Raw genomic sequence first — 23978 nt, forward strand, 5'->3', positions numbered from 1 at the left:
TGCCAAGGCTCTACTATAATGCCCCTGGTTCACATTCCAGTGTACCATAATACATGGACGTCCAGGTCATACTTTTACTATATAACAGTTTACAGTTTCAAATTCATCATGCCTTTGTTATGGGTGCTGTTTATTCAAATTATCTCCATTACCATGAAAAAGATATGCTAAAATAATGTTGCAGGCTGATTTATTCATCTTTTGGAACATTTGGTACATTTTCCATTTTACAGAAAAAACATAATTTCTTTCTTATTTGCTTTCTTTCTTTCCTTAATTCTGAACAATTATGCTTCGATCCGGATTCTTTGCGGCAGTTACCTAGTCGTGGTTTGGCTTACAATTTCATTTCAATGTGCAGAAGTCAATGAAAAATGTCCTTTTCCCATTTTACGGTCTGGATACATCAGATGAGGTGATGCACCATAATCTTTTATGGTTATTCAGAAATAACACAGTGAAACTGTAAGAAAGTCAGTTATTTAAACAGTGGTATGTAATGGTTATCGCATAGCACAGAGATTCAAGACAAATGAAAGATACTACACTTCTTTGCATCAATATATACATATTTTTTTCATTTTTACATTGTGAATAATTATGTATAGAAAACACAATAAGCAAATATTGCAACATTTAGAAACATCAATGGTCATCAGCCCAACAGAGTAAACCATAATTTGCCTCTTATGTAGTGCTGAAGTGATTAACAATTATGTTGCAATTATCCTCACAAGAGAATATTGTTCAGATGAGGAGACATGTTTGCAAATGTTGAATGGTTTTGTGACCTGTATGTATGGAGTAATAAGCATTTAAGCATACTTACTGTATATGGGGTAGCTGTATACAGACAACTGAGCTTATAATTTAGAGTAATGTTTTACACATTGTATGAAGAGAGTATTTTGCGATGGCTCAATGAATGGTGACTTCTCAAGCAAATGATTACAGCCTGCTGGGATCACATTAAGAAAACAAGCAAGGTGGATGCTGGGTGGGCATTTGGGTGTGATTGCATAGAGAAACACAGCAATGAGCAAGTGAGTCTGCCAGCTTTAATAGACCACCCAGTTGGTGATGGCAACTCACAAAATCAGCTGACAAATTAGCTACTGCAGAGCACAGAGCAGTCAGCAGTCTGGCTAACATTTCTCAAACTGTACATTATTCCATGGGTTTTGTTGCTTTGTCTAGGAAATGCCAGCTTCTGTAACTGAGGTGCTCTTTGACTATTGAAGATGGTGGGAATATTGAGCCCCCAAAGAGGGTTGGTTTCACAGTGTGATAAAACCAGAGAGAGAGCGCAAAAGATACTAGAGTATATTGTGGTTTTAATTATTGTCAGGATGACACCTACACTGTCTGCCTCACTATCCCCTCATGTCACTCACTCACTTTTAGAGTCTTGTGAGGAATTCAGTCGTTCTTCTCTACACCTACCTGCACAAAATTTCATATATTGTGAACTGCTCACCCTTGGACTGTTCCAAGCCCATACTACATACCAACAGTAGCTGTGAGCCATTATTTCGCCTATGACCATTGTGCATTGCATGTGATCGTAGTATCCTTTAACTCACTATAGCACACTTGAACCTTCTGACAAATTTCCATAGGTTAGGGTTAGGGGAACTAGTTAAACCAACAAGACACAGGGAGATCCTCAAGGGTCAGTATGTGGGCCTTTTTAAAATAAAAAAAACAATTATGCTTTTTATAACAAATATTACTATTAATTACTGTAACTATTATTACTATTAGTATTACTGTAGTGCTATTTATTTACATGTACAGCAGCACACCTATGACACGCATGCCTAAACATGCTCAACTCACTGACTGGGCTAGGTCAGATGCTGGGAAGGGGGCCTGCCCAGGGGGCTCTAAACGTTTTCAGTGATGGCTCAGTAAATAGAAAACAAAATGCATTCATTATTATTTATAGGTAAACACAAAGAGATACAGATTTCAGAGATACAATAGTTTAATGTTTTCCCACTTTCCCAGAGTCAGAGTTAGAGTTAGGACATGTACTCATGTATTTGGTGTAGTCTGCTGCTGCAATATTAGGCTATTTTGGCTTACTAGTTGAGTGTCTATGAGATCAAATAAGATAAACATGACCTCATAGGCATCCAGGAATTGAGCAAAACTAAGCCAGTAAAACAAGATGGATGAGGGCACCTTTTTCAAGCTTTGTGTGGGAGGAGGCCCACAGTCTCATACTTTGAAAACCCCTGGGCTAGGCTAGGAAAACAAAGCTAAACAAGCTTTCATTTCCTCCAGGCATTGCAGCACAAGCTGGTTTAACAGGTCGGCTTTGTTTTTGTTTTTTGCAAATACATCACAGACAAATGAAGAAACCTTAAGATGAGTGAATGATGAATGTAAGGATGTTTTACTGCTTTTTCATCTTTACTAATTAACCTCATTTAGCTGGAGTAAAAGGGTTAGAGCTAATTTAATTCACTGTGCAGCTCAAAGGCGGTAGAGATAGTAGATATGGACAACTTTTTAAAGATTTTTTTTTTTTTTTTTTTTTTTTGTATGTTACTCTGTATAATTTGATGTCGTGAATTAATCAACACACCTTAAATGTCAGTATGTCAACTCTGACCATACATTTTTTATTGGCCCTCGTGCATGACATGCTGTACATCATGATGATTGGATCTTCAAGTACTTAAAAAATCTATATGAATGTCTAGAGAACTAGATTGTTTTCTAAAGAAAAGTGGCAACGCATTATTCCGATGCAATCCAGCAGCCCTATTCTGATGAAAATTACCAATTCTCCACTCCCAACTTTGTTGTTGCAGTATCCCACAGTTGGCCTGGGAGGTTTTGTCACCACCTGCAAGCAACAACATCCACACAGACACAGAAAACTAAGCCTTATGAATCATTATTGCTGCACCAAGGATGATATTAATAAAACAGCATGACTGTTTGGAAAGTCCATTGATGAATGGTGTAATTATAGTGCAACTCTCTGAGCATGTGAGATATACTTATAAATTCAGTTGTGTTTGATAGATCTATACAAAGTTTCAATTAAGGTTTTGTGTGTGGGGTAGAGTCAGAGTTTGATTTCAAAAGCAATATTAATAACACTTCACGTCATGAGTACATCCAGCTGCAACCAGCTGCAAGAGTGATGCAGAACTAAATTGTGAAACAAGCAAAACTTTGCAAAGAAATATAGCATTAAATGGAACAGAATATAGAGAATTTATTAAATAAAACATCAGCCTGCATCTGGATGTCTGGGCAAGATCCAGTTCAACACCATTCAGACCAATATACAACACATGTTAAAGTTAAAACAAGGAAATTCCATTTTCCCTTAGATCTATCTATCTACCCTTACACTTCATCTTTGCATCAGTTCCTCACATCCTACTTAGACTTTAGTAGAAGCTAAAGAGAAAGACAAAGAAGAGAGCGAACATGCATCTTAGTCTCTTTGAGTACAGTTTGCCTGTTCTCAAGTCAGGAGGATTGGGAATTTAAGGGTTATCAATGAATGCAAATTTGACTGTGTCTGAGTCGTCAATATCCAGTGTATCCTGGTAAGAACTCCCAACCACCAAATCCTGAAAAAGATTTAGCAGGAAGGTAAATTAACAAATTATATTTTCGACAATGAATGAAATTGATACATATGTGTATAAGAAAATCTTTTTTTAAAAGCTAAAGAATATCTCAAGACATAAGTGGTTATTCTGTTTTATTTTGACTGCTCATGTGAACCAGAGCTCTTCTCAAAACTATGATTTGAGAATCGTACTCACTTGAGAGTTTATACTGGGCTGAGCATTGTCACCTACCTACAAACTTCTCATCAAACAATCTGCAATATATATAAATTAATATTAAAATGTATAAATAAGGTCAGTCTGATCACAGAAAACTAGTTTGGAACATGCACTAAGCTGATGATTTATGTATTTTACAGTAAGAAGTCTATAGTCTGAAAATATCTTTCATTCCTAGCTACTGAGAGGTCAGATGTGTGAACTTGCCTTGATTCATCTGAGGTCTGAGCGATTCTATGCGTTTGTATTTTATGAGAAGCCTTAGAGAAGAAGCACTGACACTGTCCTTGCTTGATATAGAATTCCTTCTGAGCTTTCCCATTGCATTACTGCTTCAGGCTATGGAGAGAAGAGGGAAGTGTTACTGTGACAATTGTCCTATACCCCTGCCATGTTTGACACCTTCTGTCTTCTCCTCGGAAGAACAGTATTTCCAGTTCCTTTCTATATTTTTTCTTCGTAATCTGGTGTCCTTCAGTATGTCCAGTATAATTAAGGAAGGGACATTATATGAAGCTCAACCCATCATATTGTATATTTGACACTAGGGTATAAGAATCTATAATTAGAGGCTTAGAAGTTCCTCCACTGCAGCATCTTCTGACAAATACCCACAGTTCACCAGCTGTTTAGTTTTCTATGTAGCCCTTTAATACATGTCAAAGCCTTTTTGAAAGAACTAGATGACAAAAGCAGTTTTAAATCAATAGATCACATTTTGGCAGCCATGTATGGCTTCAAGAAAAAGAAAAATACGCTGTTCCTATTCTGTTCTTGAACTCCATGTGTCATCACACCAACACCAACATTCCAAGAATATAGAGATGATGTATGGTACAGTTTTGTATAGCAAAGGCCGGAACAGAAAACAAGGATATGTTTATATTGAGAGACCAAATAAAGGTTCTTTATGGTAGTATTCTACTACTGAGTGGTAACAAAAACATCAGACAAAGTTAACAATTAGCTGGTAAATTGCACTCCATTAGATGTATAGATGAGGTCACAATGATTTTACATGCATGGAGTAGAAGACATGCTACATTGAAGAGAAACAACAATCTATGATAATCTCTGAAGAAATGATAAACCCATTTCAATTGTCTGAACAGTGTAAATAAAAGGCTCAACAAATTGCAAATCAGATTGCTGGAGAATCTTGCTGCAAAGGGTACTTCATTATTTTTGTCTTGTTTGACAACTGTTTATTGTTGCTCCCAGCCTAGCGAAGGTTACCTGCGATACTGCCTGGAATACTTGTACTGCTGTGACGACACAAATTTAGAGGTAATCAATCAACCTTTGTCTTACTACACAAAGCCTGTCTTGAGGGTTATGGAAATCTAACAATGATGCTGTCCTTGCAGAGAGCGTTTTCTACTTTCTTCAGTAGATACGCAAATAAAGAATTGTTTTTCCTTTCAAAAAGCACTGCTGTCTCCTACAATTTGCATTCAGACCCAACAATTGTATGTTAGCAGTTCAGTTGTAACATTCATTGCCAATTGTTTTTAAATTCAAAATAATCTAGTTGTAAATTGTCTGTATAAATTGGAATTAGGCCTACTTTGTCCCAATCACAGAGGCATGATAATCAAGACAGTAAATCATGGAGACACATTTTCAATTTATCTTGTCTATGTACAGTAGTATGTACAATGTAAATAATGGCAGCATTTACTGTTTACAAATATTATTTTATTGTCCAATGAAGGATTGTAACAGCGCCTCGCACTTTGTATTATTATTATTAGTTGTAACATATTTTAGTGGACTCTTTATGGCCACCTAACAAATGGAAATCTAATATTAGCTCTTCTTTTAACTTCACCCTTCTTCATTGCTGTTTTTGAGCAAACAGTCACTTCTCACAAACATTGTCAAACACACTTTCTGTAGTAGTACACTAATTTCAGGAGGGTAGCATCTCATTGTGCACTTGCCTGAAATGATGGTTTTACCACTTCTTTTTTGCCAAATTACAAATAACCAGAGCATTATCATCAACATTTGACTGTCAAAATATAAATATAAAACATATGTACAACTTACATGTCTGTTTAGCAGTATCCACTCCAACAACACAGCTGTCTTAGTCACAATTTCTACAATTAAAGCCAAGATGGTGACCACTGAGGGCGAGAAGTACAGAGGCGCATGAATTGAGACACAGTGCTAGTGTTAAACCACGCACCTGTGGCTGCTGTCAGTTCTCCTTTAGTGCTTATTAGTCTGAACAACTATGTGTTAGGATGCAAGTGTATGGTATAAAACCTGGCAGGATGAATTCTTATGTGATCTTGTGATTCTGTTACCTCATGAGTTAGCCTCTACCAGCTCCTAAGAAAAATATCTAGCTATCAAGATGCCTGATGTGCTGCTATGTTGACCAGCTAATTGTTAACTTTGTCTGTCTGCAATTAATTGAGTGAGTTTATCAGACTTTTTTTTGTTCGTTTTGTGCCATACAGGGGTTGAGAGGAGAGTTTGAGGGGTAGAAACAACAACAACAATATAAAATATCTTAATAGCTCATTATAACTGACAGCCGATGAATCTCTTTGTGTTCATCACTATAGGCAACACATTTCACAGTGTCATGTAATCAATTTGTGATTTGTTGCCCCAAATTATTGATTTCTTGAGCTTGTAACATGAGCAACAACTATGAAAATGATCACTGTAAAACAAGATAAACTTAAAAAAGCTTAACGTGGTTTTAAAGCCATTCAAACTGATCACACACATAACCATTTACAGTGCAGCACTGTCTACACTACAGATGACACAGACAATATTGTCTTATTATTCTAGCCTCCAGGAAATGGAAAGGTGAAATTAAGCTTCTCAGCTTCAGGGACCTGTAGGCCTTATTTGAAAGAAAGCAGAAGTTCTTCTGGGATTTAGGTTACTGATCATGCATATGGTGGCTACGTTTCTTATTCTTTTTTATTTATTTTGTCCCTAGTGGTATAAGTGCTATACATTATAAGATATGTTCATGAAATTGGAGACCTAACAAGCAATGTTGCCAAATGCTATCTTCATACAGCACCCAAAATAACATTTATCCAACATAATTAATGGACCTGTAAATCCATTTGGAACAACATCCTGCATTTGGCTGGCACAGCCAACACTTCACGTCATGAGCAAATTTGCACACTTATCCATGAACAGAGGTATTTTCTAATTTGTCATTTGGCTAACCTGCCACTGTGGCAGTGTCATGGCATGATGGCAGTTTGGCATGATTTACAGCCTGGCATGTGTGCACAGAGAGCAAGTTGATCTTGTGTGTATTGACTGTTTCAGATACCAAGTGAGTAATAATTCATGTGTGCTTGCTCAAAAGTGCCACATTTCTACCTGGGCAACTCCAAAAGTAACTCCTCTAAGACATTGTTTTTTCTGATTGTTGCTCAAGACAAAATCTATTGAACCAAACCGCTATTTGGAATTGATTTCACTATGAAAGGATGAGAGTCCTTTTTATTATTTGAATCAAAATGGAAATGAGGAGTGATGACCCTCAATAGCCCGCCTGAATCAACTGAAACAAGCTCAATTTGTGGTATTGTAGCCAAGGAAGAAATCTCATCTCAACAGCAGTTTCTGTGCGGTCCAGCACATAATTCAAACTGAGATGAAAGTGAGCTGTTTACATTTTTCACTTATAAATGATGCACCCTTGCCTTTGTGTCTCAGCAAAGTCATTTCTCACTGGGAACCAGGAAGTCTATGGAGTACATTCAGAAGTTCATTCCAATTAATATTGTTGGATGTTATATGCTAGAAAGCAGGTGATGGGGAATATAATTTCACCACATATTCATTCCTGGCCCCCTGACACTTTGCATCACAAGACGCATGATAGCTTGGTCAAACTCATTTTAAGTTTACCTGATTGATTTTTTTTCCCAAAAGCATAATGTGTAGTTGAAAAAAAAATGGTTGAATTAATACACATGAAAATCAGAAAATTAACTTTAACCTTCTCATTCCATGGTTTTAAATGTTGGTACAACATGATTGAAATTTTCCAATCGTCAAAGGATTCATAATGTAGCACAGATAAAAGAGTAAAGTTTGACAAATGTTCTCTGAATTTATACAGTTTTAGTGGAAACTCTGCCACTCACTGAAATCCCCTTGGTCTCCAGTCTGGAGAAAAATGTTCACAAAATGTACTTCTGAAGAAAATTCAAAATATTCTTGCATAAAAGAGTCTACAGTGTGCCATATTTCATTATGACTGTAAGGTTACTAGTAGTGAATTGGAGGCAATGAGCTCCTTTTTTCTTTGATTGAGTGACTGATTACAATCATGGCCCTCTAAACATGCAATACAATACTGGAAGTGGGTTTTATCATGTTATCTGTTGTTATTAACACATTTTAATTTACCTCACAGTGGGAATCAGTGTCTTAGTTGTGCATTCAGATGTGAAGCAGACCAAAGGTGTGAATGCCAAGGACACATGCACTAAATTGTCTCATATCACAGTGTAATAAGTGACTTTTGGCTGTTTGGTTACTTAGTTATTGACACATCCAGTCCCTACTCCGCCTACTCCAGTCTCCCAGTTTCCCACTTTATGTTTGTTACGCCCTGATCACCTATGTATTTAAACCCTTTGTTTCCCCTTCCCCAGTGCCAGATTGTCAGTGTACCATGTGTCCTACTTTCCAGCGTTTCCCTTGTGTGCTTTTCGGTTTTGACCTTTGCCTGTTTTTGGACCCTGCCTTTGCCTTACTTCTTTGGATTGTTTACCTGCCTTACCTGACTGATCTCCCGTGTACCGAACCTTGGATTGTAATTAAAGACCGGTTACCTCCAGTGTCTGCCTCCCGAGTCCTGCAATTGAGTCCTGTGTTCGTGCCTTGTAACAGTTATACTGTGCATTTTGGTTGCCAAATAGTATTTATTTTATTAGCTAGATCTGGCCACTGGTCTTTAGTAGTCAAAATCTACCATCAAAATTAGATTTTGCCAAAACACCAACACATTGGTTTATGTACCTTGTTAGCATACAATGCCTGTTACACCTTCTTTCCACCACTGCGCAATGAATTTTGTGCCCAGAATGAAAATACCAGACAAAAATGCAAAGTATATTTTAAGGTCAGGGAAAATAAAAACAAGCTGTAACGATGCCAACATCAGTCTTTGCAACACCATTATAATACAGCACTACTTGCACTAGATATGCATTTGTGCCTAGGCACCTTAGCAATGGAGAAAATGCATCTTCATTATTCACTGAGAGGGAGCAAAGTTATGCTTTTGCTACCCCATTTTTTTTTCTTCCTGGATATAAACTTCTTAATCATCACTGAGTCTAGCTATTACATTTCAGCAGCCTATATCAATCACCATATTATTGTATTAGTATTTTCAGCAACTGACATAAACAAGTAATGAAAAAATCACATACTATTGGACAACCCTTTCAGATGTTTTAGTTAAGCCCACTTTTGAGCATTTGTCTCATTTACCATGCTTTGTAGGATTTTTTTTCCGGTCTCATCAGCATACAACTAATATGTTTAAGATTGCCTTTTTTACATGAGCATTTCTTCAAATGTACAGCATTTTCTTCCCATGGTGCCCCCAAAACCCCCAAGAGGCTGGCTATGAATATTTTGCATTATCCCTGTTGATTTTATCATTTAGTGATGTAGTGTAGGTTAAACACAATGCCAGTAGCTGTTTCTTAACTTATCCCAAGACTTTACGTGGTTTACGTTTATCTTAAATTACATTTTTACCTACACTTAATAGGCCTATGTTATCTTTCCAAGTTTACTCCATTATTTTAAAATATAACCAGGTGCCAATACATGTGTGTTGGCTGAACCGGTATTTGGGAGGAGGTGAAGGCCAACATGCATTTGTGTTACTGCTTTTATTAATCGATACTTGGCTACCTGGAATAATTTCTTGAGTGATAGTATGGAAATGTAGTGACAAGAAGGATGGGGAGCGATAATTTTCACTGTTATCCTACAGTACAAAAAACAAATTGGTAGGCAGAGAGGAGAAAGAAGAGGCCCTTATGGTATGTACTGTAAACATAAAAGCAAAAGGTGACCTAAGAGTTATTTAAAATAATAATTGTTTTATTCTCTGGTCTCTGATTTTGCCTCACTGTTGGGGTTAATGTTGACAAGCTGTCTCAATTAATTAAAGATGTTGTTGCTGCCTTTCGCTGCCTTTATTTTTCATTCAGTGTGTGTAACATGATACATGGACAGATCTATATGTGGCAATATTCATCACTTATGTTAAACACAAGTAATAACAGCACATTTTACCTGCCAATATAGACATATCAGTGTCGCCACCTAAAGGCAATGAGGGTAACTACACATGCAAATTTAGCCCTTGTGCCACCTGCAGGCATTGAATGTTATAGCACTTTTTAAAAATCTTTTTTAATTGAGGAGCTTGTGTGTGTGTGACACATAACTCCACGTGTAAAACATAATTGTATCTGATTAACCTCCAGTATGTATTACTGAATACTCAGACAGGATCCACTTGCCTGCAGCTGTAAAAAGCCTAATGTGAGATTTTGAGGATTTTGATAAATAAATTCATCATTTATCAGCAGACTTAATATTAGCTTATGGATGTCCAAAGGCAGTGGGCATTTAAATATAAAATCAATCCGCAGCTAGCCATTTTAAAACAACAACTCTACACTTCGTCTTTATTAATTTGATGTTAAACTGCCTTTCCTGTGTTGGATTTAGCACTACAGTATAATATTAAATATCTGACCAAACAATATAACCTCTGAGTACATACAATCAGGGAAGCCTTTATTGTATAAGAAATTCATTACTCTCGTAAGTTAAGAATCCCACTGTAAAACATTTAATCGTGTAAAATCATAGTCTTTGCCACCCTGTCCCTAAATATGCTTGTATAAATGAGACCAGCCCATTCTCAGTCAGTCTGACTATCTGCCAGTGCTGTATGCCCTTTACACTGCATCAATTAGTGAGTACATTTTATGGCCCATTTAAACTTGGCTCAAGCTGTTAAGATTATCAATGGTGGAGCTAACAGTATTTGCCCCGATGAGAAGTCCCTCCCATCAGGATAAGCCGGTCTGCCCTTCCCAGCAGCAGTGAATTGAGATTCAATTGTGGAGTGACATTCCCTTTATGACAGAGTGATCTTGCTATTCACAAGCAGGCTGAGATGCCCTCCTGTTTAAATAAGGGCATTTTGTTAATTGTGAACTAGAAAAAAAAGCAGATTGGCATTTTGTCTGGTGAGAAGGAGGGCATAATCAGGCGGATCGGAGGCTGAGGAGTGGAGACAAGGACCATTATGTTCTTCCAGTACAGACACTTCAGAGGAAATGATAACCGGAGCTTAGAGTGACAGAGTAATATCACACACTCTCCTGCAGAAGACACATTCCTTTGCTGACGAGGACATGAAGTAAAAAAAAAAAAAAAAAGCTTTGAATTCAAAACCTCCATTTGAAGGCAAATTGATGGCTGCTCTGAGAGCTGCAGACTACTTCACTTCACCCCCACCAACAGTATTAACAGACTGTAATTAATCAAAGTTTTACTTTTTCTAATTGAACCCAACTTTCGATTTGGCGGAAATGAGAACCCCTGACACTGGGTTGTGATGATTTCACATTATGCCAAAGACAATTATGTGCATGTCAAGAGTGTTGTATTACCACTCCTAATAACACCATGTCCTTTTCCTGTGCCAATGCGGTCATCTTCCATTGCGAAAATACTCTCTAGACAGAAGAAGTGTGGGCGGCAGAGATAGCAGGGAGGTCACTGCATTGGCTGCCTTTGCCAGTCCCACAGCATTCAAAAAGAAGCTTGAGTATCTGGTCAAAATAAGTCTCGAGGATGATGTATTGGTTTTGTGTGCAAAATCATTAGCAATAAAAGTGGGACTTGTACAGTGTGCTTTATTGAAACATGGTCTTTGAAGCTTTGAAAGAAACAATTGCTTGACACTGTTGCTCACTGCACTCTTTTTTTCCCCCTTAAATTTGCTAGGACAAGATACAACTAGATCGATACAAATTGCTAAGTCAATTGTGTCAAGCATTATGCAAATAAGACAAGAGGGAAATAGAATAGTGGAAAGACACTCTAGTCAAGTTTCGCTATACAAAAAATTGAATCAATTGCAATATAAGCTTCTACTGTAGGTTAGAGGCTGGAGAAAGACAGCAATAACAATGCCTTCAGGATCAATTTTTCTTACTTGCACAAAATTGCATCTGCCTTTAAAAATAAATTAAAGGATTATGTATGATCTGATTAGTCCTTTCTGTAGCTGTAGGCATTTTGGACACTGGGGGCTGTACATTTCATTAAATCTGAGTGTCTTTTCTGACACGCTGCTGACAAGAGAGGTGTTTCTGCAGTCATCAACAAAATCTGTGAGTATGTGATAAGACACCAAAAAAGTGCAGTTGTCCAGGCAGTCAAGCAACTAAGTTGTTCACTGTTTATTAAAAAAAAAGTGTTGGACCAGTCTTAGCCAAATACTAATAACATGAATCAAAATAACAATTTACCACATTGTATAATGTGTTTTAAGAAAATACTGTTCAGAGTTGCTCACAGTGTGAGAATAAGGTCTACTTTACTTCTAAATAGTTTAGAACCCTCATCTGGAGATGAAAAGACACGTTGTAACCATTTTCATTTGGTTAGAAATGTTTCTCTTTATGCAAGTGACATTTTTTAAATATTTGATAAGTATGTGAGATGGAAATGAAGCTTCCAACATTACACAAATCAGCCTGTTCAACCAATCTGTTGAACACGGCTCTACTGGCATCAAATACTGGCAATGTTGACTCATGCAAAATGCAATTACTGCATATTTTATTCCTGTCTATCAGTCAGTAGCTTCAGAATGAAAATAAAAATCTGCATATTACAATCCCGGTTTTGGAGATTTTTTTCATATTTTAACCGCAAATAACTGGATGGTAATGGACTTAACACTCAAAAGCATGGAGACACATGCAGGTTCCTTATATGATGTGTCCTTTCCAAAGGTATTCTGTCTCAGCATGTCACATTACAAAATAGCTCCAAAGTGCCTCTTTGTGAGGGCTGAGGTCAACTCTCCAGGTCCCAGGTGGACTCCAGAGCAGCCTATCCACAGCTAGCTGTGTCACCTGTGCTCAACATCTGCTTCCAGCCCAATCAAGGACTATGACTCCACAAAGGAGTGAGTGAACTCGTCTTTTATTTACTATTAAGCTTGCTATCAGAAAACGGTGTAGATTGTTAATAACAGGAGAGTGCACCTGGGATTAGTTTCATCCTGCTGTTTGAATAAATACTCTAAAAAGCTTTACCAGAGCAAAGCACTGTGCCTTGTATGATCAAAGCCACAAGCTGTGTCACAATGCGTAAAAGTGTAAATGTTGTGGCTGGTACATCCAGTTTGATCACTGCAGTTATTACTTATTTGATGTTGTCAGATACTGAAACTGATCTCTCTCAATCCCTGATACATTCACCCACATTCCCCTCCTCGTTTCAGTGTAGGTGTATTGCTATGCAGTGATCTAAACAGACTTCTAATAGAGATTCCAGACAGCATATGGCTTTTGAAATTTATCAAGTCTTTCAAGACTATCAAGTCTGGAGGTGGTAGTGGATAAAACACAGCAGGTTCAATGATGCTGGTTACAAATCAGGGAAAAAAAAAACTATAATGAAACATTCTGGGAAAAAAGAAAGTATCAGCAGTAAAATAACAACATTTTGTCCCCCACATATAACAATTTTCCGCAAAGTCAGCAGCACGCCAGCTTCTGACAGCTATGGCTAGCTTGGTTAGCACTAAACTGCTCACAGAAAAAAGCTAATTTAACATCTGAGATGACAAACTGCAGTTACCAAAATGCTATAGATCATAGATTCAGATAAAAGATGCATATCAATATTTGACATTCAGTTGACCTTAAGGCCAGTATAAAAGTAGACACATTTTATACATATATATATATATATATATATAGATATATATAAATATATATATAGATAGATAGTAGATAGATGATAGTAGATAGATAGATAGATAGATAGTAGATAGATAGATGATAGATAGATAGATAGATATAGATATAGATATAGATATTATCTATATATATATAAATATATATATATATATATATGCATACAATGTTGTCATATCTACTTGTCTACTTATCTAAACTCATAACATGTAGTTCAGATACATTGTGTGTGTGTATGTTGGAAATGGCTGTGTCTTTCAAAGTATTTAAATATAATAATAATAATAAAATAATAATAATAATAATAATAATAATATATATATAAAGGCATAGAAGCTTGACCTCACCGTCCCATCATTCATTTCAAAACAAACTAATGAATAATAATGGACTATATATATATATATATATATATATATTGTCCTATATTAATGGAGTTTTCATGCATTCATGGTTTCTCTGTAAATGCAGTGACTGAAATATATGGAATAAACACATATTCCAGTTGATGGATGGCTCAACAATAACTGCAGGAAATACAATAACAAAACACATTTTAACAAGCTGCTGTCTTGCTGCTGCTGCACTATCATTACAGGTGGTGGACACTACAACCACAACCGCAACGTGCTATTACTACAAATACTCATATTCCGCTTATGAGCCTTATTATTACAGTGACTGGAGATCATTTAGCAAAGCTAGGAATTGCAAACAATTGTCTTAAGCAGGAATACTGCAAGTATAAGGATGTGGGTGTTTATATGAGCCTGTATTTTATACACTTCATCCAAACAAAATATGGTCTTGGAAGCTTATGAAAACAATAGCACAAGGAAGCTTCCAGGCTTCTAACACAAGAAATTGGACTGTTATTGCTATGTGACCTATGCCGCTCAGTCAAGATGCACTCATCCACTACACATTGGATGTTTTCAGCTCAGTAGTCCCCTAGCATAGACAGGAATGATCAATAAGGCCCTCTTTTACTGCTTCACTTCACAACTGTCTAGTTCTGCAGGTCTAGAATAGTTTGACATGCACAGACACTGAGGTAAACAAACTTAGAATGGCAAAGGTGAGTTTAAAAGGCCCAACAGGAGGCCTTCTTTTTAAATATATATTTATATTTTTTACTTTGAGTCTTCCTACACCTCTTCCTGTTTTTTTTTAATCTTTTTTTTAATCTTTTTTTTTTTTTCATTTTTCACTATCTCTCAGGGGCTCACACATTTTTCACCATGTTTTTTTATTTATTTTTTTCAGCTTCAACACCAAGCCACTTAGGTCTCTTTCCATGTCAACACTTCTCTCTTCTTCTTCTTCTTAAAAATACTGCAGGGAGGATCATTCTTCTGCACCCTGCTTCACCTTATTCCTTTGGACAATTCTTCCGTGCAAAGATGCCATCTGCGATTTGTACCACCTTGTTTGAGGTTTTGCAAAGAGGACCATTTGAGTTTAGCTCTATAATATTTCACAACCTGAGGCCTTCATTGTTTCTGACAGACAAAAATGTTTACAGGTTCGAAACTGGTTGATTCTAATTCAAAGTGAAAGTTGACAGAACAATGTACAGCACACAGTTTTCTTGTAGTTCATCTACAAAGCGTCAAGCATTTGGGCATATTTTGGTTTTAGAATTGCTTGACAAATACTTAATGAAAGTGAAATAGGTGAAGCACCAATCTCTAGCAAGAACAAGCGAGACAAGCTGACCAACAAACACTGCAACACTCCCAGCCAACACTGATTGAGTGAAGAAAATAACTCCACAGTCCATTTTATTTCAAAATGGTTGTACAACATTTGGGATAACAATGGCTTTCCCCAGTACCAAAGAGGCTGTTCTACAACAAAACAGCAGAGCACTTGAAAAACTATTCAGAATCAAACTGTGAAGACACTAAAAAGTGACATTTGCTCCCTTGAGCCAAGGGAAACCATTTTATTTCTGATCCTCAGATTTATTTTGCTCAAAGAAATACTGCCATAATGTTACAATTATCCATTTATAGCACTCACAAGCACAAGCAGGCTTAGAACTTGAAAATGACTCTCGTTGTCTGCTCTTTCTCTGAACATGCTGAGCTTGCCAACCATCATTCTGCTTTGGAAGAGTAAGGTCATAAGGCTGAAGTCCAAATGAAGTTACAGTTAGTCATTAGCATTAAAGTCAAGGTTGGATTATACGTTTCTTGTTGTTGTTTTATCTTGTTGAATCGTAGCCAAACTTGTCCACAAATATCACTATATGTATGTATGTATGTATGTATGTATGTATGTATAATAAGAATAAGAATAAATTGGCATCTTAAGTCTGAGGTATAATACAACATGAACTGTATTTTTAGCAGTGACAAGCTGCTGTATGTTAATATTCACGGTGTGATAATGAATTCCACTTTGCAATGAAAGGAGACATTTAGATGTCACGGTAAAGAGTTTGTGCTCATTAAAACCATTTTGAACAAAATCCAGATTATGTAGTTAAAAGCTCAAGTTTTGCACTTAAAACCTCAGAGAATGGCTTGCCCAAAGCCATAATCTCCACTGTCTTTCTAACTGACGCAATTATCAGTCATTTAGTCATGCCTGGGTGCTTTAATTGATGTTTCAGCCTGTGAAAACTATTAGTGGAAAAGAAAAAAAAAGAAAATAAAACTGCTCTTTTATCTCTCCCCTCTTTTTTTTTTGTATTTAAATTATAATGCACATTTTATAATGCACTTTTCAAACACAAGCTGAAATGCATGGTAAGATGTGCGATTATTATACACATTAATTCAAGGACAAATTGATGTATGACCTGCTTATGATGTGCACTTGGACTGTTACCAAGTCCTTTATACCATAGCATAAATCAAGCAAAGTGTTACTCTAAACATTCATTGTGTCACTGTTTTTATTTTATTTATATATATATATATATATATATATACTGTATATATACTGTATATATGATTAAGTGTTGAAACAGTGTTTCCCTACAAAATTATTAGTAGCATCATTTCATTGAATGTATTTGATCATAATTAGAAAGACAAGAAGAAATGAGTCACTGCAATTTTTTGTAAATTTATAGTTTTTGACATTTTATATTTCTTTAATATTATATTTTATATTATATATATAATATTATATTTTGTATATATTTTTTTCTTTTAATTTTACAGTTTTTGTGTCATTTTTTACAAAGTTTCTGTATCTGTGTATGCAAAGAATAAAGATGGATGACATTTCATTTCTGCTAAAGCTGATATTTGTTACAGTGACTCTATTTATTTATTGGTTTTATTCATTAATCATTTCCTTCCAGCTCATGTTGACCTTTTGTAAATGTTTCTAAATTTATTGTATATTCAGCTCACTGTCAGAATAATTAGTGCCAGTGATCAATAAATACAGGTCATGTATCAGCAGAAATGCTCAACTACCTGAGAAGATCAGATGTTGTGTCTTCTTTGATATATATATATATATAAACACACTTTATGATAACTACGTACAGTATTACTGTATATATGCCATTTATAATTACATAGCTTCTGCTGTCAGCTAAGACCACTGCTGGTACCGCACAATCTTTCATCCATGGATTCACACAGAACAAATTTAACATTATTTCCATATTGTCTGATCTGTAGCTCAGAATTTGAAGAGTGGAACAAACGCACATTGATGCAAGCCAGTTGATCGAACAATCATCAGACCCTCTCTTGAATATATCCCTCAATGAATGCTAAAACAGGCCTCCAGATAATCACTATAATACGATACAGTGCATGTTTTCCATGTTAAGTTGTGGAATACAAGATTTTGAACTGGCACTGTATAATAGGAGTGTAGTTTGCAGGGGAACAGAGCCATTTGTTTAGGAACAGTGCAGACAGCCCCGTGGTATGTGTTTAAAGCTTTTGTGTTTCTATGCACAGGATTGAACTGTGATGTTGTGGGTTATGAGGACACACTAAAGCTGAAACCTTCAAGGTAAAATAAAGATGCTGCTTTCTGATGTGTCCTTGTGGTAGAAACACCAACCAACTACTCATGAGCTGTTTGTAGGTAACATTTCACAACATTGTGTTTAGTATTCCCTAATAAACAAACCTCGCCCCAGCTTTATTAGGTTTTCTATCCAGTCTAAATATGTCCTGATGGAAAGCCACCAAAAAACCTAGTTTGCCACTGACAGATGTTGCCGATGTAATTCAGAGAGGAGAGCGTTATTTCCATCTGTAGAGAGGGGGAGGCTTTCTGGAAGGCTGAGTGTGCATATTTGTCAGTGTGGAAATTAAGGGCTAGATGGAGGGAAGTTAGGTTTGCTGTGCCTTCTGTGCATTTGTGTGCGCGTTGTGTACTTCCACGCAATACAGTGCTATACACCGTATTTGATCATGCATTTCATAACCATTAGGTGAGGCCCTGACTGTGGCACCGGCCTCTCACAGGAGAGCTGTAGTTGTTTATCTGCTTGCGCTACAGCAGACTGCTGTAAATAAATGAAGAAGGAGTAACTCCTGAGGGAGTATAGGGACACTCACACTGGGATTTGCTGACTAGTTTGGTCATGGAAGACTTAGTTCTGCTTTTTTTTTTTTTTTTTGTCACACAACTTTTGTCCTTTTTGTTTTTGTCCATGTTTCATTTATCCATTCATCATGCCACAATTTCCTCTTACATTAATTCCTGTCGTAGTAATAGAGTTTTCCCTGATTAATCTTTCACCCATTTTACTCTACAGCCAGTATTGCGGTAGCACTCTACTTATTTAATTTGAGAAACGATCTGAAAGAAAAACTCAGGATAATAAATGTTTTCTCCTCTGGGACACTGTTTGGTACAGGCAACATCCATCTTTGTGGTACTGCAACCCCCCTCTACCTAACTGATCCGGTTATACACATGTGTGCATACATGTTGTCAAATTATGTCACTGTACTTTTGGTCCTGCAAGTGTGGAAGAGAGATGGAGCTTATGCTACACATTTGAATAATAAGTTGTATTTGTGTATCTCCATGCTACATTTAAAATATATGGATAACACATGTGCAAAGGTTTAGAAAAAGGGAGAGTAAAAGAGGTCACACAATCAAACTTAAATGAATAGTACTGTATAAAAGGCTACACTAAGCAGACATCCGAGCTACATCTGCATCTGCACACAGCCATTCTTCCTCACAATTAACTGCAAGGAGGTGGAGCTGATGAGGATGTCTCTGGTACGGCAAACAGAAAGGCCTATTCAGTTATAGCTCCCACATTACAGTTAAGCTTTGCATACTCCTAATCCTTATTGTCTACAATTAATGAGTTTCTCTCATACTGAGAAACATGCAAATGGAGATTTCTGGTTTAGAGACTGCAATTATTGAAGAAGCTAAGGGATATGAGACCCTAATTATGTGCTATCATTATTGCCATGGCTACTGCTACAGTTGAGTTAGTATGCAAGGTTGGAAAGAGGAGCATAAAATGTTATGCAATCCTGTGGCTGTATGTGATTAAATAACTAAAATATTAAAAGGAAAGAAGTGTCTAAAGAAAAAAAATAATATTTTGATTCCATTCACATGATGATGTAGTTACGGTCTATGCAATTTAATTATACTATGAAATCAACAATACACATAAAACTGTATGAGGATTATTCATTTTAGTTGTCCTCAGAGGAGAGGAAAGGAGTCAGAAAAAAAGTGGAATCGCGCAAAATAAGTGCAATGACAAAACTGATTACGTGTCATACCGCCTTGCACATTGCAACTCCGCACAAAACACAATGTTCCATTGTCATGGAAATGTGGCACAATTGCATTCACCCATCAAAAACACAAAGCCCACATGCACAAGCCTAACATTGTAGACACTGCCATACATACACACTCACATAGGTTCTTAAGTGTTCCACATTAACAAACTCACTTTCGTCAGCTTGAGCATTAAATTTAATCTGCTTTGATTTTGCAGCAGACAGAACACGAAAGCCCTATTGTGAGTGCTATCATCTCAGAAGAGCTTAGTGAGCAGAACTGCTTCTCGACAGAGAGTAAAACACAATCTTACAGACGGAATCGATGCGCTACTACTATACTACTAGCATGGACTGTGTTTGCATTTCCTGTATTTCTGTTTTCCTCATTGTATTCAAATAAAAAGATTATGTTTATGACAGAGTAGCAGCTCCACCACAGCATCTTCTGCTGTACCGGCTTTGTGTATGGGCACAAATTCCCAGTCATTGGATTCATACACAGGAAGACTGTTCAAATGTATGATTTGCGGAGCAATGTAGCCAAGTCGCTGTGCACTTTTAACTTCAATGTCATCCACTGGTAGATTTCCCTCAGGGCTTAACTGATTTGTAAATGCTGCAGATCCCCCCTTTTGTACTGCTTACAATGTGCCTTTGAAAAATAGGGAAAAAAATAATAAAATAATAATAAGTTCTGTTCCCTTTTATCCCGCATTGTGCCACTCAGTGCACCTGGGGAAGTGTAGCACTTGCATGATAAGAGGAATATTGAAAGAGAAGCCGACTAAATTCAATATTTCAATATTTTTTTCTCTCTCCCTTCTATTCAGTGTTGGAGACTTAGATCACACTCAAGTGTTTTGGCTGACAGTTGTAGTCACACATCCTTTGTCTTATAAAGATTATATTGCATTATGGTTCACAGTTGACGGCAGTAAAGCTTATTATATTAATGCATTTCTAAATATACAGTAGCTCTATTAATTATTTATACACTTTTATATTGAACTCATGACCTGATTAATGTGACTAACGCCCAAGCATAGCATAATAGTCGTAGGTATAACCCACAGCTTTCCCATGGTGTTGTCTTGATGACACAGGCTGTGAGGGTGAGAGGGGGCAGGAGCTTGGAGGTGTGTGAAAGATGAACCCTGTTATATTAGTGAAGAATTCTTAGACCTTTTGCGTGTATATTACAAGAAGGTCATGATGTCCACATCAAACTGTAAGTCTTGACCTGACTGCCCTGTGTGAAGGGGCCTAGAGTAATCTGCACATCCTTTAAAATGTGCCCTTGCTCCATGAGATTCCTACTATCTAGCTCATACACCCTCAGTCACTGGCTCCAAGGAATAGTGTATGATTGCAGGGGCAGTCCTTTCCCCTAAGAGGCCTGTGGTGAGTTAAGTCGGGTAACAGAGTAACATCCAGAGCCAAAGGATTCTGGGTAGTTGAAAGCAGCTTTAGCTGTCACAGCTACCTTCAAAGACCACGGAGCCACCCAGAACACAGCACCGGGATCAAAGACCCAAAGAGCTCTTGCTAATTGGTAAGTGTGGATCCTGTAAATTCACAGCAAACTATTGTCTGCCACTGTCACATTAGAGATAGCAAAGGTTGAGCAAAAGAGGAAATAAGTGGATGTGGCAAGCTGGGAGATAAAAGAGAGAGAGAGAGAAGGACAAGATGAGAGAAGGGACATTCTGTAAAAGTAAATGTTCTGTGTGTGTGTGTGTGTGTTGCTTTGTCCCAAAGTGAATGGCATGCGTAGGTGTAAGCTAATGTAAGCCAAGAATGCAAAGTCACAGCACCTCTTTCTCCTCAGTAACAATTTCCCACAAGGCGGCGATGACCTCCCTCTCAATGTCCCTTTCTTGTCAGGCACCACATCTGCTCCAATCACATGGTTGTGATAGAACACCACCATCACACTTTACAGACAAAAAAAATAAAATTATATATATATATATATATATATATATATATAATATATATATATATATATAATATATAATATATATTTTTTTTTTTTTTTTTTTTTTTTTTTTTTTTTTTTTTTTTTTTTCTTCAGCACCCTGGATTTTATTTTTGCGGTTTTGGTAATCCCACAGGTTTAACACAAGCACTTCTGCTTACAAGCCTCACTGTGACAACTGTGGATAGAAAAATTAAAACCAGTTTTGTTTAGAGTTGACTTTTCTGTAAACTGTCGACTAAACATATCCTTGTTAACACGCTGCCATTATTAATTGCTCTCTGATGATATATAAGTAAATCTGTGCCACATGCTGTTGAACTGCCAGCCCACATTACTATAGTAAGGAAAAAATTCAAGCATGACAATTGCGTATTTGGTATTCACTTGTAAAAAAATATATATTCAGATTAATAGTTACATGGGTTTTACTTAGAATGCATATAGACTTTACTTTAACTCATCTGCCTTTGAATTCTCTAAACTGAGAATAAGGGACAAGCTGTGTATGGATCTTGAGGTCTACACACACACACACTTACAGAACTGGAGTTTTATCCAAGTAACTTCTGTTCCTATTTTATATGTGCCGCACCTTCTAACAGGTTTTAGGGATGAGCTGTTCTTCCAGCTGGGCCTACATATGTGATGACGTATTTGAACCCATCTCCTGATTGGTTGAAAATGATAACCACACAAAAGGCCCACCAATTACCTGCTGCTACACAACCCTGTGTCAAAGCACAAAAAGGCAGCGCAGAGCCAGATGGTGCTCTCTACTAAAGTAGCCCTGCACCGAATGAGCCACAGCTAATGTATAAGAGGAAGACCACAGACAGATGTTTGTACTGTGACACTCTTGTACAGAGCTGATGAGGCAGTGCCCCTTGTGGCTATGTGTGCTCTAAAGGACAGCGTCTCATATTATACCTTCTGAATTGTATCACACAGCCGAAGAGCAAGCCCATGGGGTCCAGAGCCCTTGGTTTGTGACCCATGGCAGACAAAAAAAAAAAAAAATCAAGACAAAATGCCTGCACTGCACATGCAAGAGGTCACCTTCTTAAATTCCTACTCTGTCTCAGTTTTGGAGCGGGGCTGACAGTTTGTCTGCAGACTGGTAGCCACCCCCCCCTCCCAACCAGACTGGCAGTGCAGTGGTGAGCGTTTGTCAGCACAGATTGACTTTTTTGCCCCATGAGGTGTCGATATGCTGCACCTGACAGGCCGCTGGCTCTGCGTAGCTTGCCTGCCTTGTTAAGTCTGACACTGACAAGAAGCGACTGGGTGAGAACTGACACACAGAGAGGAAAATTCACGGCTACAGCAAATATTTGATGATGTGATTTTCGCTAGATTGGAGATGGAAGCCGATGTTGACATTTGTGTAACATCTGCACAGTCTGGTCGTCAGAGTCTATCTTTCTCCCTAGTTATATCTCTCTGCCTCTCTCTCCCTCACTCTCTCTTTCTCTTCATGTTTTCACAGTAATAATGCTACTAGACAAAATTTAGGGCACTGTTTTGTGTAAAAGACTTTAAATGCAACACTGTTTGTAAGACAGAGAGAAAGAATGGTTTCAAATCCATAAAGCTGACAGCAGGTATGTTGTGCTAGGTAAATGGCAGGTACATATCAACATCTTCCTAAACATTACATTACTGGTTGTCAATAAATGGCTTTACATGCCACCCCATGCTGGCCTAAAGCATACATAATGTATTACTGTGCCAGAACAGTGTCACATGTCTATTAATGTTGAGATATGATAAAAAAAAAAGAAAAAAGAAAGTCAGCTTCCTATGGAGAATTGGTGATGTAGAAAGTATAAACATTTATGTTCCCAACTGGAAACATATGACAGAATGTATTATTCATCCTACCATTTGGATAGCTTCTAAAACCAGACTTTGAACCAGAGGTGATTGCAACTATCTCTGTTCAAAAGTTATAAGGTGTCACAAAGGGGACACGGTAAAGGATGAAAAAACATCCAGATGTTTGTTGATAGTGGAAAAAAAAGATTAATTGAATGCTAAATCACTCCCTGTAGTAAGCTGCACAAACACACCGCAATCTGCCTTCGACAGCGGGAAGGACAGAAAGGAAAAACATCAAAACAGAGTACTGTGGGTTTTTCTCCCACAGAGTCTGGGGGGGTTCCAGTGGGGCCATGAGAACCCAGTAATGACTTTAATGAAGAGGACTTGTTCTTAATTGAGATTAGATTTCTGTTTTATCTAGCTGCCACATCAAGGATCCTTCGGTTCCAGTCTGAATGGCGTCTCATTGTGGTTCATTACGTGGTTGATCGACCATGTTAATTTAAACTGCATGCCATCAGTTAGCTAGTATAATTTTCACAGACTACAGTGCAGAGCCACTTTG

Source organism: Larimichthys crocea, chromosome VI (genome assembly GCF_000972845.2).
Source record: "Larimichthys crocea isolate SSNF chromosome VI, L_crocea_2.0, whole genome shotgun sequence".
Taxonomy (NCBI): domain Eukaryota; kingdom Metazoa; phylum Chordata; class Actinopteri; family Sciaenidae; genus Larimichthys; species Larimichthys crocea.